This window comes from Phocoena phocoena, chromosome 19 (assembly GCF_963924675.1).
Source record: "Phocoena phocoena chromosome 19, mPhoPho1.1, whole genome shotgun sequence".
Taxonomy (NCBI): domain Eukaryota; kingdom Metazoa; phylum Chordata; class Mammalia; order Artiodactyla; family Phocoenidae; genus Phocoena; species Phocoena phocoena.
In genome coordinates this window covers 22,760,135-22,778,320 of record NC_089237.1, presented here as the reverse complement: position 1 = coordinate 22,778,320, position 18,186 = coordinate 22,760,135, and the positions used below count along the sequence as shown (strand labels likewise).

The 18,186-nt window shown below is 39.3% G+C and overlaps 1 protein-coding gene across 1 annotated transcript in view; it reads left to right on the top strand.

Annotated features, from left to right (window-relative positions):
- SKAP1 (src kinase associated phosphoprotein 1) overlaps nt 1–18,186 on the top strand; it is a 241,111-nt gene that overhangs the window by 1,045 nt on the left and 221,880 nt on the right. The window lies entirely within an intron of this gene.

Here is an 18,186-nt window from a genome sequence, read left to right as displayed (position 1 = left end):
GTTTTCCAACTTGGAGGCAATGTGATTCAGAATGTTTGAACTGAGTACTTTTAGTAAAGGGAGAGCAACTGCAGGGATATGCCTGGGATTTGTTTTTTTGTTTGTTTTTTTGGCTGCACCGTGTGGGATTTTAGTTCCCCACGTTGGGAGCACGGTGGTTTTTTTTGTTGTTGTTTTGACTGTGTTGGGTCTTAGTTGCCGTACGTGGGCTTTCTCTAGCTGCAGTGAGCAGTGGCTGCTCTTTTTTGTGGTACGCGGGCTTCCCATTGAGGTGGCCTCTCCTGTTGTGGAGCAGGGGCTCCAGGCACATGGGCTTCAGTAGCTGTGGCATGTGGGCTTCAGTAGTTGTGGCTCACGGGCTCTAGAGTGCAGGCTCAGTAGTTGTGGCACACAGGCTTAGTTGCTCCACGGCATGTGGGATCTTCCCGGACCAGGGATCGAACCTGTGTCCCCTGCATGGGCAGGCAGATTCTTTATCCCCTGCGCCACCAGGGAAGCCCGGGACACGGAGTCTTAACCACTGGACCACCAGGAAAGTCCTTATACCTGGAATTTAATTTGTGTGGCTGACCAATCTTAGCATCTACTTTAGAAGCCTCATTGAAACTCCTTAGAAGCAAGCAAGGAGTTTTATCCTTCCAAAGGGCACAGCCAGAATATATTCCTTCCAGGAATGTGAGAGAACCTCACAAGATGCCCTGCTGGATCTTAATCGATCTTTCCTGCTGGCTAATTAAACGTCACTTTTACTCAGCAACTGGGGACTGTGTAATTATCAGCCTGGGTTGCCCTGAATAATTGAAACAAACAGAATGCAAAAGATGGGAGCTTTTTGCAAAATGAGAATATCTATAATTTATGGTAGGCTGGAAGAGTGTTTAAAACAAACTTCCCCATAATGTTACTTTATTAGTAGATAAGTTTAGGCTTAGTTGTGTACCTGAAGGCTCAGTTAGTAACTTATAGAATTTTTAATTTTTTTAATACAAAGTTGACCTTTGTATTTTAGGATTATTATAAGGATGGCACGAAGAACAAAGGTAGAATTATTTTAAACTGTATTATAGGGTGAGGGTTGGCCATAATATAATTGTGTATGTTGTATTAATGGTATAAATGGTGATACCTTTTAATGGTATTAATGGTATAAATCTGTGATAAGGAATGTAAAAACAATTTTACTGCATCTGTAGAGACAAATATACAATGAGTAGGAATTCTCCTTTCCCATATTTGTACCACAGGACTTGGAAAGGACTAAATTTCAATCTGAAATTGATAATAAAAGGTGATTTTGTGGTGACTCACTGTTATCACTTACATATTACTTCTTAGTCCTCTTTTTAAGTGCATACACACACTCATACACACATACCCATGCTCGCACACGTAGAAGCTGTATTTGTTATGAGGTAGAGAGGGTTCCTTGTTCTCAAAGGACTTGCTGTGTGGTTTGTGGGATAGACATTCAGGAAATAATCAGCAGGAGTTTTAGGAAACATCTGCATTGTTGATGGGAGCTTTCTGTTCATTGATTTGTTGCAAGAAAGATGACACTTTATTTAGAATTTCATAATTATCAGATCAGGAGGAAATGAGGAGCCAGAAATTAGATACTGTACAAGAAAATGAGACTTTCCTTTGGCAAGCTGTTTGAAATTGTCTTACATTTGCCCGTTCAATCATCATCCTGTTAATGTAACCCTTGTCTTACTGAATCCTCTTTTTCAGCCACGTTGCATCTATAGCCCCATGTATGGCTGGTTGATGTTATGCCTGTATTGAAACCAGCTGGTTTGAAAGCACTGAAAGCTGGTACAATGCCAGCCACATTTACTTTTTTGTGTGGAAGTTGTATCTCTCCCAGAGGCTGGGTGTGAAAAGAAATTTGGAAGTCATCAAACTTGAGAGTTTAAAAAAAAAAAAAAAAAAAAAAAAAAACTTGAGAGTTAAATGTATATGGCAAGTTGCCAAGTAACATCAAAAGAATTAAAGTCACTTAAAAAGTTTTATCTTTAGTCATATTAAAGCAATAAAATTTTAGGGGTTTGGTAAATTTGTGGGGGAGGGTAGGAACCTGTATAAAACTATTGATTTGGCACATTACGGCTTATTTGGAAGGTGGGTAAGAAATCTAGCAGGATAATCTCGGAAAGACACTAGATAAATGTAAATACCATACATACATATATTCCTCCCCCAACTTTCCACTCTATCTTTGTTGTGTCCTCGCTTTAATTCCTTTAATTCTTTCCTCAATACTGTGCTGCTTGAGAATGAAAAGGGTTGAGAGAAGTGAAAATAGCACTGGCTCTGATTTTTGGTAAATTCTAGGGGCTTGGCCCTAATTTTTATGGTGGCTCAGAATCCAGTGCTGTTTGCATGGCTGTGGACTCACTGTAAATCAAAGCATCTGACTCCATCACAGTTGTTATGTGCCATTTGCCACCCTTCTGTTGCCTAGAGTGACCGACCCCAGGAAATGACAGTTGTGTCGAGTCATGGATGTCCAAGTGCTCATCTGTTTTTCAGTACAGGTAGTTTCACTATTCTCTGTCCTCCCAGACTTAAAATCATATCTGTAGTTCTATCTTTATAGGTTTTTTCTGGGGGGGGGGGCTTAAAAGTGTTACCAATGAAGGGTAATGTTTTTCATGTAAGACAAAATAAAAAAAGGATAACGATTTCTGTAAGTCCAAGGAAATGAAGTCCTGTTGTGGTATTTGATGTCCTGAGCTGCGATGTTCATTGCTCTTCTTCACACTGCCTCCTCATTTAAACCTTCTCCCTAAAACTAACGGCTTTCACTTTCTGAGTCCAAGTTTTCACTGAGCTCTTTAGAGAATGATTAGGATGAAAGCCAGGCAGAGGCTCCTGCTGTTTTATTATGGTGGTCACTGCAGTACCAGCGCCAGCTGTGAGACACCTGGAATGAAGCAGACTTGATCTACACTCAGACGTTTGATGGCATTCTTATGCATTTGCAGAAACAGTTGAGCATTTCTTAAGTTTGATTCAGGGGAGGCCATCTGACAGCAAGAATACATTGAGAGTCAGGGGAGGGATGAAGAAAATAGAATATTTTTATTACGGAGGTAGGAATAAATTCTCTCTTGATGGCTCGTTTTGGAACAGCTAGTCATTTATGCTCGCTGTTGGAAGTGAAGGCCAGAGCCAATGGAAACAAACTGGGAGTATTGTTTCCTTTTGTGAAATTTAAAGGAGTTCCCAAAAGAGACAGGTAGATTAGTAGCATATTGAAATGGAAAGAAATAAAGAAATAACTATGTAACAGGATTAGAGCACAAAACCCACAAAACCAGGACTTTTTAAGTACAGACTGAAAGAATATCTCGAACATGTCTCATTGTGGGTGGTTAGCATATAACTCTGCATGAAACATGATACATTGGTAAAAATATCATAAAAATAATTCCAGTTCTCTTTGGGAATTTCAAGTTTTTCTTGTCAGCTTAACATGGATTTAGCTTTAAAACAGGATTTAGTTTAAGAATATATTGTTCTTGTGTCTTTGTATTGTAGGAAGAAAGACAAGGAGTTAGTCCAATATAACTCTTGGGAGCAAGATTTTCCAAGGGGTAGACTAAATATCATTACCATTAATTATACAGAGAGTGTTACTTTTCCCAAGTGCTTGTTACTGAGCTAAAAAGCCCCAAACAAAAAACATTCAGATGAAGTGTGCTTATCAAGAGAAGAAATGTGGAATGTGTTGTTGGTACATCTGTGTTACAAGTTTAAATATTTGCTTATAACATCTCTTTCTGTTGTTCATTTTGCTACACTGGAGTTTCAGAGCCAACACAGAAAAAAAAAAGAGTAGTAGGTACTTGTGCAATCCATCTGAGTTTAAAGAGCTTTGAAAAGGCTCAGAAGTCATAGCAATAATTTGACCACATCTTGAAGGTTAAAAATTCATTTCTTCCTTTTTCAGTCCTATCCCTGCCTCTCATCCTTAACCAAGAAAGAAAAACAAAAACCCGAAATAACTTCAGGGCTTTAAACTGATCAATTATATGCCAAATTCCTGTACTAGTTTTCTGTTAATTAGTGAGTACATGTTGAGATTTCACAATCGTATTAAAGATTTTTGGAGATATACTTACTGGGGGTAGTGAGGGGTTATATTTGTTGCTCTTTTAGTCTGAAATGCTCTACAGGAGAGACTGATATAATAATACCTGCTGTTGGTCTCTTGGCTTAACCTGGAAAGGAAGATCATTGTATTATATGTTCTTTCATAGCAAGTCTCCTGTACTTTCAAAGCATCCTTGAAATGTGTAACTCTCCTTTTAATTTTATGATGATGATTATTTTGTTTATTCTTTCACTTATGCAGGTATCTTGGATTTGGTACCAACTTTAAGATTAAATTGATCCACTTTTGTTTTCTTCTACACTGGGCTATTATGGTGGTATTAGTGGGCAGAAGCCTCTCCCTTTGGTCATCCCATAAAATAAATATTTTATATATAAGTAACTGTGATATATAATTTTTTAGTAAGTGGGTTTTTTTTTTAAAAAAAAAAAGCTTGTTTCTTTCAAACCTTTTTATTAAAAATTCCCAGTACTGGGCTTCTCTGGTGGCGCAGTGGTTGAGAGTCCGCCTGCTGATGCAGGGGATGCGGGTTCGTGCCCCGGTCTGGGAAGATCCCATGTGCCGCGGAGCAGCTGGGCCCGTGAGCCATGGCCGCTGGGCCTGCGCGTCCGGAGCCTGTGCTCTGCAGCGGGAGAGGCCACGGCAGTGAGAGGCCACGTACCGCAAAAAAAAAAAAAAAAAAAAAATCCCAGTACTGTACTTATTAAACAGAATAAAATGTTCTATCTAGAGTGAAAGGAATTTTGAAATGAGACCTGGGAGGCAGGCAGATAACTGAGCTTACGCCCTTCAGGTTGGACTGACCCATTAGAATAATAAGCTGAGCACTACTCTGTAGCCATATAGTTAGGTTGCTGAAATTTGCTTTACTCCTGATAGAATTATAGCCATCATTAACACTTGGGCACATTTCTATTATCTACTCAAAATGGATTTGTCTTGGAAGGTCTCAGAAAATCCTCGGTGTCAATTTTTTAATACTAGAAGATTTTCTATCTGTCTGTAAATGGGGGCTCTTAATTCATACATTGTGTGAAAAGATCATTTATATGAAATTATTGTCTTCATTTTACCACTGTTTACTTTGGCCTTGATTTTAAGTCTCATTTGATCTGGAGCTAGTCTTTTGTCCCAGTGCTGTATTATTTTCTCTGCTTATAGAAAGCCACTGGAAAACAATGCCTCTCTGTATTCATCTTATTTGTGGATCTCCAGAAACTTGTGGCGTGAGGCCTTCCTGGTTGTGGTTTTCTCTTATTTGCTCGTTTTCTCTTATTGCTGTTATAGATCCACTCTGTATCCACTTCCTGTGTTACACTGAAACTGGAGCAAAGGGAAGAGAAACGCAAGAGCACTGGGTCAGCTGTCAGGAGCCAAACTCTTTGTTCTGTTTTTTCTATAACATTGATGATTCAATTGAAGATTCTCCTAACCATGATCTTGTGTTTTCTTTTCAAGTTGCCTCCCCCAAAATATTGTTTGGAATTATTTTTTTTCCAAATGTTACAAAAATGCAAACATTACCAACCAAACCTTGAAACCTCTAATTGATTCCTTTTATGGTATCACTATGATTTTTCTTTTTTTTTTTAAATTTGCAAAATGATGCAGGAAATTTCATTTCCTTGGGATTTAATTTTATTTCATGATTCTGTTGCAAATGAGTTGGGCCTAAAGTGGGTTTTTATAACCACACCATGTGAATCATTTCTTCTCTGGAAGCCAGATCTTCTCTCCCACTGTGTAGCCTCATCTAGTCTCCCTGAAGTGCAGCGCTAGCAGGGTTGATAATGAAATGCGGTCCTTCTTATTACGCTCAGCAAAGGGCTCAGAGAAGATGGGGAAAAAATCAATCCCACAGGAACTTCTTGAGTGCTAGATATCCATATTCAACCCCCATGCATTTAAAATGGAAATGAGATATCTTAGGGTTTTCGTTTTTGATTTACACAAGATGTCACTGCCTCCTTGGCAATGGGAATATTTTACAGACCAACTGCTGACCTGTTTGGGAAGATCTCAGCCTGTCGCCCCAGGTCCAATGTAGTTTCTTCATATTTCTTTCGAAACTCTCAGCAGTGCTTTGCAGCAGCTTTGATTCTTCAGGCTTCAAAGGATGCCCCTTCCAGGGCCAATCTTCCAAAAGAAAAAAAATCAGTGTAGGGGAATAAGCAGCTCATAAAGGAAGGGGCAGCTATCCCTGTGGCAGCTCTTACTGTAGTTAATTAATAGGGAGTTTACAAGCCAGTAATACTACGGCTTTGCAAAGCCAAGAAAATTCCAATTTGATGCTAGTGCTTTGTTATGAAATTCGCACTTGGAGTGACTCAGTCTTCAATAATCCAGCCTCAAATGGTTTTATCATGGATACAGTGTGGCTTATATAAGATGCATTATCATTAAATGCTCAAACTCAAGATCTCGCCTGAGTTTGTGAGCCTTGTTGAGTTCTCATTATAATTTACAGAAAACTTTATGCCCACATAAAGTTGGATAATCTCCAATAAGCTATTTCTCTAAGTTATATTAGTTAGTGTCTCTCATTTGTGAATTCTGCCATAACCACAATGTCCATTTTACAATTTGGTAATCAAGGTTTTATACCATGTCAACCAAGTGCCTTTGTTCTTTTGTTGATGAGAGAACTGAGATACGAGAAATTACTCAAAGTAGGAGAATTAATAAAAGATTGGGATTTAGAATGTAGAATTTCTAATTGGTTGCATAGTTTACTTAGCCAAGCCATTACAAAAAAAAAAAAAAAAAAAAGGAATTGGCATCTTTCAAAAGCTTATTGGTTTAAAGGAACTGTAAATAAATATTGAAATTTAGTTAATTATATACACATTCTAGAGTGTAGCAATGTCTGCAGTTTATTTCGGAATGCATCAAAAACAAGATGGATGGCGATAGATGAATGGATAAAGAAGATGTGGCACTTATATACAGTGGAATGTTCTTCAGCCATAAAAAGAAACGAAATTGAGTTATTTGTAGCGAGGTGGATGGACCTAGAGTCTGTCATACAGAGTGAAGTAAGTCAGAAAGAGAAAAACAAATACTGTATGCTAACACATATATATGGAATCTAAAAAAAAAAAAAGGTTCTGAAGAACCTAGAGGCAGGACAGGAATAAAGACACAGATGTAGAGAATGGACTTGAGGACACGGGGAGGGGGAAGGGTAAGCTGGGACGAAGTGAGAGAGTGGCATTGACATATATACATTACCAAATGTAAAATAAGTAGCTAGTGGGAAGCAGCTGCATAGCACAGGGAGATCAGCCCAGTGCTTTGTGACCACCTAGCGGGGTGGGATAGGGAGGGTGGGAGGGAGATGCAATAGGGAGGGGATATGGGGATATATGTATATGTATAGTTGATTCACTTTGTTGTACAGCAGCAACTAACACAACAATGTAAAGCAATTATACTCCAATAAAGATGTTTAAAAATATAAATATAGATATAGATATAAACAACCACAAAAAAGATGGACGGATGGATAAGTGACAAAACAAATATAACAAAATATGAATCATAGAGTATAGGTTGTGGATATACACATATATGGGTGTTCTTTCACCTTTTATGCATATTTGAAACATTTTATAATATGATGTTTCAAAAAACATTATTTGTTTCACTTTGCAGTTCAGAAACCATGGACTTCATTCACCATTGTTTCAGAAAACCATAGACTTCCTCAATTTGGAAATGTAATAAACATGTTTGTGATTTTTTAGGACGATAATTTTCTGAGAATAACTTTATTATTTCTGGATGATAGTAGACTAAGGGATAATCCTCCAGTTTGTTATTTCTGACATTACTAACTTTAAGTTTCTAACTTTTATACTTCTTTAAAACTTCCAGGCCAGCAATTATTGAGAGCTGAAATTCAATTCAAACATTCTGCCCAGGAGATCCTGAAATTTTGATCTTTTTTAAGGAAAGGCAATTTCTGACTTTTCTCATAAATTTGATAAAAGGAAAGCTAATATGAGATTGGTAGTCCAGTAGGAAATGGAACTCAATTTTACATTTTTAAAATCATTTTATGGTATTAAAAATGACAGAGGTTAGAAACAAAGCTCTTATTCTTTTATTGAACTAGAATTGAAAGTGGCAGAAAATCATTTTGGCCCTGGTGCAGTAAATGTTATCACTAAAACATGTTCAGGGGATATTAGGACAGTCTCTCAAGCACCAGAGACAAAAGTTCACAGAACAAGAACTGCTTTTTCTGTCCTTATCTTGAAATTATTAGATGTACAAGAGATGAAGGTATCTTAGCTCTAAGACGACGGGGGATGGAGTATGTGTTGAAAATGATAATGTCTCCATTCTGGAGAGAGGTGAAATGGAGAGAATGTGGTGGGGATGGGTGTCTCAGCAGTGACAGACACGATGGAGGGAGTTCACAGGGACAGGAGGGCCACCACCTGAACCAGCCCCAGGGCTGAGGAATCTGGAACCGGAGAAAATTATACTTGTGCAAAATTGTGAGCTGACGATGAAAATGGTAAGAAAGCAAGCAATGCTATTCGTTAAAAGTACTGTTTGAAGATTTTATTTAACAGGGAGATTAAACTGGAACTGTCAGCAGCTACTTTATTTTGAGAATCTGGTAGGAGAGAAATTTTAAGTCCATTTGGGAAAAACCAATCATTTTTGAGTGTGCAGTGTGATTATTCTTTAAAATTTTGTGTAAATGGAGCAGCTTGGTAGGCATATGTTTGCTGATCCTATAATGATTAAAATTCAGAATAAGTAAGACTTGTGAAATTGAGTTTTCAGGTTCCAGCCAGTGTTCTATACTGCCATATGGCATAACTAGAATTAATTGCCGCTCCCAGTCTCTTTATTCTTTTACTGAATATCTAGGTGCCCTGTTTGAAATAGTAGAGGTTCCGCAAAAGTATTTGATCAGGAGATAGACGTTTGGCACGTTCATGAAAACGGTGTGTGTAGCTAACAGTTGCTTAGAAGAAAAAGCTTTTTGTAAGGTTTTCTACCCTAACCCCCTTTTTTATTAGGAAAAAAAAAAAAGGATGGATAAGAGAGTTAGCAAGGAAAAAAAAAGAGGAAAAATTCTTAGGACTTTATAGGTCAGTGTAAATGGAAAAGGTAAAGCAAGAAATCTTTTTTGCTAGAGTCTTAGCTTCTTGATACTCCAGGAGTGGCCTGTGGACCAGCAACATCAGCATCACCTGGAAAGCTGTTAGAAATGTAGAATCTCAGGCTCTACTGAATCAGACCCACTGGATCAGAATCCGCATTTTACTAAGATCCCAAGATCATTTGTATGCACATAAACATTTGAGAAGCACTGCTCTACCACTTACCACTTTTAAGCTCATTTTAAATTCAATTTCTTAAAATTCAGAATACATATTTCTGGAGATTATAACTCCTTAAAGGCATGGATGTTCATTTAAAAAAAAAAGTCTGTAATGGTACTGGTATATGATATGAGCTCAATAACATGAGTTGAATGAATGGGGGAAAACTGTTATAAATATGTTCTCCAGTCCTAGGCTAAGCACTAGAAGAGACCCTCTATATTATGAAAGTTGCTGTTCAGTAGCCAACCCCACATATTCTTTTCCAGAAATAGGGTGCTTTCTTTTTATTGAGCATTAGGGGATACAGAGCCATTTGTAAAGACGGTGTCCATCTCTTCAAACGTCTCATGTGATAACATCTCTCTAACAGTCTGTGGTATAAGGTTACAAGGCTGCTGATCGTGTATTGGAGTTCTGTTGGAGCATGGGTGCCAGTCATTCCAGCCATGATCCATCGAAAGCCCTCTGCCTTTGGTCATCATCCTTCCTATAAAGCTTTGCACTTCCTTGTCTCCACCATCTCATCTTTCCTGAGGACTTCTCTTCTAATCCTTTCCCCTGTGTTTCCTAGAATCCATGTTCTACTATAATCAAATTCCATGATATCCTCAACCTCTTTTCTCCATCCCTGCCCAAGGAAAACGTGGTTCTTCTTCAGGACACTGTTTTGCTTGCAGTCATTTCAAATAGAACTTGCTCATTTTCCAGAAGTGCTGTTGGCATCCTTCAAGCTCCTTGCTGTCAATTCTAGACTTTTACTGTACAATCTTATCCCACACCTCTTCCCTTTTGAGATGTGTCTACATGGCTTTACAATTCTCTGTCATCTTTTGAGTTCAGAGTCTCCCCTCACACTATTTGAGGACTGAGGCTATGACTCACAGTTGTCATCTTCACTCCACTATTACCACTGCCCCCCCCCAGAGACCTTCTCTTTCTCAAATTTAGCTTTGGTCTCCTGATTACATCTCTCCATTCATCATATAAATATGCTCAAATCTCTCCTAATATTAAGAAAAACATTACACCCCACACAGTGATTCCCTCTCTAGCTACTGTCCTGTATCTCTTTTTTTACAGACACACTTCTTGAAATGGAAGCCTAGACAAGCCATTTCTGGTTTCTTCTTCTCTGGACACTCTTCAGTCCCCTATAATCTAGTCTTTGCTCCTATCATGTTATTCTTGACAAAGTACCAGTAACTTGCTAATTGCTACATCCAGGTGACGCTGTTCAATCTTCGTCTTATTTGGTCTCTCTGCAGCATGTGACACTATTGATAGCTTCCTTTTCCTCAAGAAGTAAAAACAAACAAGCAAATAAAAACAACAAAAGCAAACAAAATATCTCTCCCTCCATTTGTCCCCATGATAATAGTCTCTCCTGGTTTTCCTTCTTCCTTGCATTTATACTCTGATTTTAGGCTCTGGCTTGAGCTTGTTTTTCTATGCTGCCCCCTTCACTGCTGTCCCTCAGGCTTCCCTCTTTTCTCACCACATTCATTGTAGGCAATTGCATGCATGTCCGTAACTCTACAACTTCCCCTGTACGTGGATGACTCCTAATTCTACAGCTCAACTGCACTTCTCTCTCCAAGGCACCATACAGCATATTGGACAGCTCCTTTTGGGTGTCTTATTGATATCCTAAACTTCACAAAGCTGGGGCAGACCCTGCTGGATGCTTACCCAGCAGCCACCTTCCATTCTTCCTGGACAACAGAACCCCACCAACCCAGGGATGACTCATGATCTGAAAGCCATTCTGCTTTGCCAGTGGTTGGTCTAGGGTTTACATAAGATATAGTTTTGGCCAAAGAAATATAGGGAGAAAACTTCTGATAGCCTCTCACAGGACAGTCTTATGCTTGGGAGACCAAAAAAAACCACAAAACATTGAAATGCAGTAGCCACCTTAAGACATTACTGTGCTCTAAGGTGTTAGAGCAGAAATAAGGGAAGGGCCTAGGTCCTTCATGCCATTGTTGGGCCCCTGCATCAACCGTGGAATCACTTGTCTCCAGACTTTTTGTTTTGAAGGAAAAATGAACTACTTATTTAAGCCTCTGCCAGTGAGGTTTTCTGTTCCTTGTAGCCAGAAGAATCCTAACTGATGGAGTATCCAGAACTGAACTCATTATTTTATATTCTTCTCATCCCTAAAGTCTATTTCTGCTTTCACTAGGTCCTGGCCCCCAAGGCAGAATCCTGGAAGTCATTCCTGCCTCCTCTCTCTTCAATCCCCAAACCATCAACAAGTCTATTGATTCTTCATCCTAAATCTGTCTTCTCCTTTCTATTCCCTTTGTCACTGGCTAAACTTTAGCCCTCATAAAGTCTTACTCAGAGCTCTGCAAAATTCTCTTTTCTGGTTCTCTGCTTCAAGTTTCTGTTCCAGTTTATTCTGCTCCTCCATTCTGTTGAAAGGGCAAACATAAAAAAAGAAGATAATTTAATCATTTATGCTATAGAAGATGTATTGATGTAGAATTATAAGATATACTGTAAGTGAAAAAATTGGTTGTGTATGTTTTTTTTTTCAAAAAAATGCCTGAAAACTTATTCCAAAATGTTAATGATAGTAATTTCTGGAAAGTAGAGTTTGAGTGATTTTTAATTTCTCCTTTTTATTTACTTGTATTTTTCAACTCTCCACAGTGAATGTGTATTTAATCCTAAGTCACTGATATCAGAGCCTTTCCTTTTTTAAAAAGAGGCAGGGATTTAAGAGCCAAAGAGTATTTGTTTCCAGGTGGGAAAGGAGTTAGCATTGCAGGGAAAAGAGATGTGGAAGGAGGAAATTAGGCTTTAATTGTAGCCTTGGGTCACTTCTATGCGAATAAACAGCTGTATTTGGAGTGTTTTTACTCTGTGCCTAAGCGCGCGCACACACACAAACACACACACACACACACACACACGAAAGTAAAATTATTTTTGAGCGATATGAAATACAGCAGTCCTTTGAGTAATTTATGATGATTTTTCTAGAATATCGTTTTCTTTAAATAAAGGAAGGTCATTCTCAAGGTCTTCATTAGATGAGGTATCACTGACTAGGAACAACTTCCATTTCTTAAATATTATCTTTCTGAGCTGCATTGAACTGACACAGGATTATCTACACTCTGTGACTATTTAGTAACATTTGTATTTGTGGGACTAGCTTTCCAAAGTGATGGTGCTTGAGTAAACCATTCACTTCCTCCTTCTCAAAACATCAGTCACCATGATGGATTTTCATGTTGGTCGTGAAGAGAAATAGAATTAACTAAGAGTAGGGTGAGGATTACAAGCCGGAAGCAGTTAATTTACTTAACAAATATGTATTGGGTATTTGTTTAATCTTTGCTGGGCATAATGCCAGGTGATCAAGACAGTGTCACGGAAGATATATCCCTGTTTTTCAAGAAGTTCTTGGACCAGTGAGTGGCCAGACTCATGAACAGAGCCAGCACGGAGCCCACTGCCCACGGGTGTCTTCTCTAGACAGTCTGAAATGTTTGGTTTCAATTTGTTACATACCTGGAGTTTCACCATTTAGAGATTTATTTGGGCTCATAGTCCTTTTTTAAAATGTAAATTCACCTGGAGGGTTAAGGGGTTTTTGATTGTACATTCAGGTGCACTAGCCCTATTTAATGATTTCCATCTAACTTTTGGCTTAGATGATTGTGCTGAGGAAATTAAGTCTGTTGAACCTCTGTTATGGGCAATTCACAGTGCTAGGTACACTGAGTGTTATAAAGTTAACAGAGGATCCTTTTCCTCAGAAAGAATGAGGGCGTTAGAGGCTCTTGCCTCTGCAACTGAAGAATAACAGTCACAGCTAACATTCATCACACAGTTATCCTGTGCCAGGCCCAGTGTCAAAGGGCTTTACACACATTATCTCATTTAATCCTCACAGCAGGTGAGAGGTGAATACTATAATAATCCCCATTTTAGCAGATGAGAAAACTGAGGTTCAGAGAGGTAATCAACTTGCTCAAGGTTATACAGCTGTTAGGTTTTGGAATTGGGATTTGAGCCCAGGCAGTATGGTTGTTTGGCCAGCCCTCTTACTGAGGCTCGATTTCTTCATAACAAGTGAATAATGCTACTTCATTCATTCAAAAAATGTTTATTCAGCATCCACTGTGTGCAAAGCATTTTTGTGGTGAATATGACAGTTTCCAGTCCTCCTGGAAATTATTTTTGAGCAGGATAAACTGAGTAATTATACAATACACCCACCTTGTAGGATATATTGTTATTAGGCATAAAAAAGTGCCTATTACAAGGCATGTTACATTGTAGATACCCAAAAAATATTCCCAAGAAATTTACAACCCAATGGGAAAGATATAAAAGTATGCAGAAATAACTACAGTTCAAGACATATTGTGGCTAACACTGTAGAAGAGGTGCCCACAGATTGTACTGTGAGATCCCAGAAAAAGAAATTACTTCTGGTTGGTGGGCTATGAGAAACCTTCATGAATGAGATGGCATCATGTCTTGGCTTTGGGTTTGAAAGGGATGGATTTTTGGTCAGATATATTGCACACAAAAATAGCATGTGCAAAGAAACTGAGGAGATAAAAGTTTAGCCATGCTTGGGAACCAAAGGGTAATTCTGTTTGTTAGGTATAAGGGAGTAATGAGAGATAGGATGGAACCAAATCATGGAAATGGGAGTTTTGACTGGATTTGGGGAGAAGAGGTACATAACTGAGGAGAGTAAATCATGGGACAGGCATGGGTAAGCTGATTCTTTAATAGGGAATTTTAGATAATCATGTGGGTCCTTGGTACCTGGGCTGAGGCCACTGGGAGACAGGAGATGGTTGCAAAGGGAGAGAGGATAAGAATGTCATAGGTTGCCTATGTTTATTCTCTATGCCCAGCAAAGGAAGACAGATCTTTCTTTCTTCCCAGTATCTCTTGCTTTGAGCTCATATTTATATCCTTCGTTCCATAGCTGCCTTTGGTTTATTATGAGCTTTTATGGATAACCAGATAATCTAACCACTTTTCAGAAATTTATGTCAATGGGAAAATACATTCTAAATGGCTGACTTTATGCTTCAACTTTTGAAATGTGACTGGTTTGTAAATTAAAGATTGTATTTACTATATCTCAGATTTATTAACAAGATTTAATCGTTTTTTTAAAGCATATCCAGAAAACTTAACATTATCTTTTACTTTGTTTCTTTACGAAAATGCATTTCAAGGTCCAAACAACTGGAAATGAATTTTGGAATACACTCTATACTTGAACTGAGGACTGCCTGTCTATAATTCCCATAACAGGAAACCATTTATAAAATACCCATATCCTTTATAGTGTTCTACAGACTTGCCCCATCATGTGAATTACCTGGGGATCTTGTTAAAAATACAGACTTCTAGGTCACTACCCTGGACATGCTAATTTAGTAGGTCTGGTGTGAACACTGGGGAATTCGTGTTTCAATTAGGGTTCCAGAAGATTCTTAATATCAGACAAGTATGTGTAAAAATCTTTATTAGAGGGCACTATTTTTGTTTGGTAAGTAGCTACTTTGGTTTTAAACTGTATTTTAACAGGGGAACGAAGGAAGAAGGATTTGACTGGAAGTGTGAGTAGGCGGTTGGTTTGGGTGGTAAGGAGGGTCCCCCAATATGACTGGGGATGACTGACAGGAAAATCTTATCAGCAGGGTTTAGGGCCAGCCAGTAGCTCCAACATTTCAACCTAATTAGCTTCTAGGATGAGGGATGGAGATATGGTCAGAACAAATAGTCTTGGTCCTTTCCTTGTCCTGATGTTTGCCCACTGTCTTAAGTGCTTCCCTGTGGCCTGGCAACATCTGGAGACATTTCTGATGCTGGAGAATCCCTTGAAGTGGGACAGAACCACTGTCCTGGGATTGACTAGTTGTTGTGGTTGAACTGCTGGTGACCCCTGACCTGTATTGATACAGCAGTAGAACTGGTCACATAGTCATTAGCCTTTGGATCTAAATCACTTCCCTACTTTGTGATTTGGATAATTGGATACCTTATGTAAGGGTTTAACTATGACTGCTGTAAGTACTGTACAAAGAAATAAATGGGAAAGAATGATATTTTAGTATAGAATCTTGTACAATTAGAAAAAAGAGTCAAGTTGAGGGCAAAACTGAAATAATTTTAAAATGATTTCTGAATTTTTGTGTACATCTCAATTCTTAACTGGAAGGAAGTGTACACTTAAGGATAGGAGGTTTTTTTCTTTTAATTTCAGTAATGCATTGTTGGTCTTAGAGTGGTTACCAGTAGAAGCCTGCTTTCTAGATTCTGTTTTTATGTACTTATTCAAATTTTGGTGCAGTGTGAATGAATGAAATAATATTATGTCTTTAGTTAGAATTCTGTTGGTATTTTTCAATTAATCTGTGTCGGTAGCTTTAGCATTTGTATTAAATCATTTTCTTCATGAAAGCTTTTAATAAGGAAACAAATTGATAGTATTTATATATTGGATTCTTGCCACTGTGATGTGTGTTCGGTTGTATCTTTTGAAGTATACTTTTGCCGGTCATTTTGTAGTTAGCCTTTGAAGCCAGGCTTTGGGGAAAAAAATTCTTCATTTGGATGAAGGTTTTAGTTTAACGAAGTTTACTTATTTTTATCTTTCTCTTCTTCCTTTTCTTCCCTTCCTTTGATTTCTTTTTTCCCCCTCTTACCTTTGTGTGAACAATTTAGAGGAAAAGGAGGGTACCTCTCCCTATTTTATTTGGGATAAAATCCACACTCCATAGCATTGCTTAGAGAGCCTTGCCTTCTGCCTGCCTCTCCAACCTTGTCTCCATCCCTCCCTGAAATGTACTCTGTGCTCTACTCATGCTGAACTCAGACAGCCCTTCTGCTTCTCACCTTTGTTCACTTATTTAGCAGGCTCTGTGCTAGTGCCCCTTGAGGGCTCAGTGACATAGAGAGACAAGAAGCTTGTGGTGCAGTACACAGATGCTGCTGAGGGGAGTGCACATATGTGCTGGGGGAGCACCTAACACAGGAGACTGAGCTGAGCCTTGAAGGGCCATCAAGGGTTCACTAGGAGAGGAAGGGGCCTGAAGGGGAAAGTGTGCCGGCAGAGAGAGCTGCGACATGTAAGAGCAGAAGCGTGAGCAGAGCAGGGGAGGACCAGGCTGGGTAAGCCACTGAAGGATTTCAAGCAGGGGAATGTTAAGACTTGGCTTGCATGTTGGTTGTTAGAATAATGATGGTGCTAATGACATAACAGTTGAGATTTATTGAAGGCTGCCAGGTGCCAGGCCTAATGCTCAGTTCTTTGTGTGTATCATCTCAGTTAATCCTCCCAAGAACCATATGAGACAGGTATGGTTATTATTTATATTTTAAAGATGAGGAAACTGAGGCTGTAGATACAGTCTCACAGCTAGAAGATGAAGATGCTGGGACTCCAACCCAGACGTGTCTGCAGAGCCTTTGCTCTTCACGGTCACTGCACGTCTTTCTTCATCAGCACTGGGGGGAATGGGTCAGAGAGGAGCAAGGTGGCAGGTAGACCACTTGGGACATGGTTGTATTGATCTGGGTGAGGCATTTTGAGGACTTGAGTGAATTCAATGCCCATAGAGAGGGAGAGGAGATAGATTAAAAATATATGAAGGGAGTTGAGTCTCCGGGTCTTTGTGAATGATGGGATGTACATAAAATAGAGAAAGAGGTAAAGGATGATTTCTAAGTTTCAGTTGGATAGATGGAGTAGTCAGCCATTGAAACAGGGAACATGAGATAGGAGAGGTTTGGGACTTTTGTGACAAAGAACAGTCCTGAGAAGAAGAGTAGATTAATGATATCTCCTGTTTTTGAATATTTTAATTGATTGTTAAAAGTATTTAAAAAAAAAAAGTATTTAATGTGTACAGACGTTATAGTCAAGTCTTTGGCCTTTGGTTTCTTCCCTGGCCAGCCCAAGCTCCATGGCGTGCCCCTCCAGTCTTCTCTTACTCTCTTGTCCTTTCATCCTACAAGCCTAGAAAAATTCTAACCTTGGATCAATTCAACTGTCCACTTTTCCTGATCTTATACCTGGGCAGGTAATCAGCGCTGGAGAAAAATTACACAGTTGGGCTGCCGCCACAGTAAATCTTAGTCTCCACCCTCAGCTCACCCCTTAATGATGCCGGACAGTTATTTCACATGCCCCACAGCAGCAACCTTTCCAATTTTCCTCAGTATTCTTCCCCCTCAAATCTTCAGCAGTCTTTACCTTATCATATCCCCTCTCACTCTTGCTTGATATCATAGCCTGTTTCACAAGATAAAACAAAAACTTTCAGGTTGGAACCCACTCAGAATCCTGCCCTGCCCCCTCCTCAAACATGTCTGCTTTGGGCCTCTGCCACCTGCTCTGATGGGCCTGGCCCCCCTGCCTGGCCTCCCTCTGCATCCTGGGCCTGGCCTCTTGGTGACCCTTCTCCCCCTGCTCCCCCACCCCCGGCCAGCCATCTTCCAATATCCAATCCCAGGTCCACCCCCAGCAACTTTCATCTCTAGGCAGTAAGATGGGTTCTGGAATTACCCAGACCTGGGTTCTTCTGGCCCCAATTTTTACCTTGTGTGTGTTTTGGGTCAGTCACACCACTTTTGCACAGTTTTGCATAATTCCAGCCAACTGGCCCACAGTTCAGGCTTTCTGTCCTCTCAGTTCCTCACAGAGTGTCTGGCAAATAGTGGAGATTT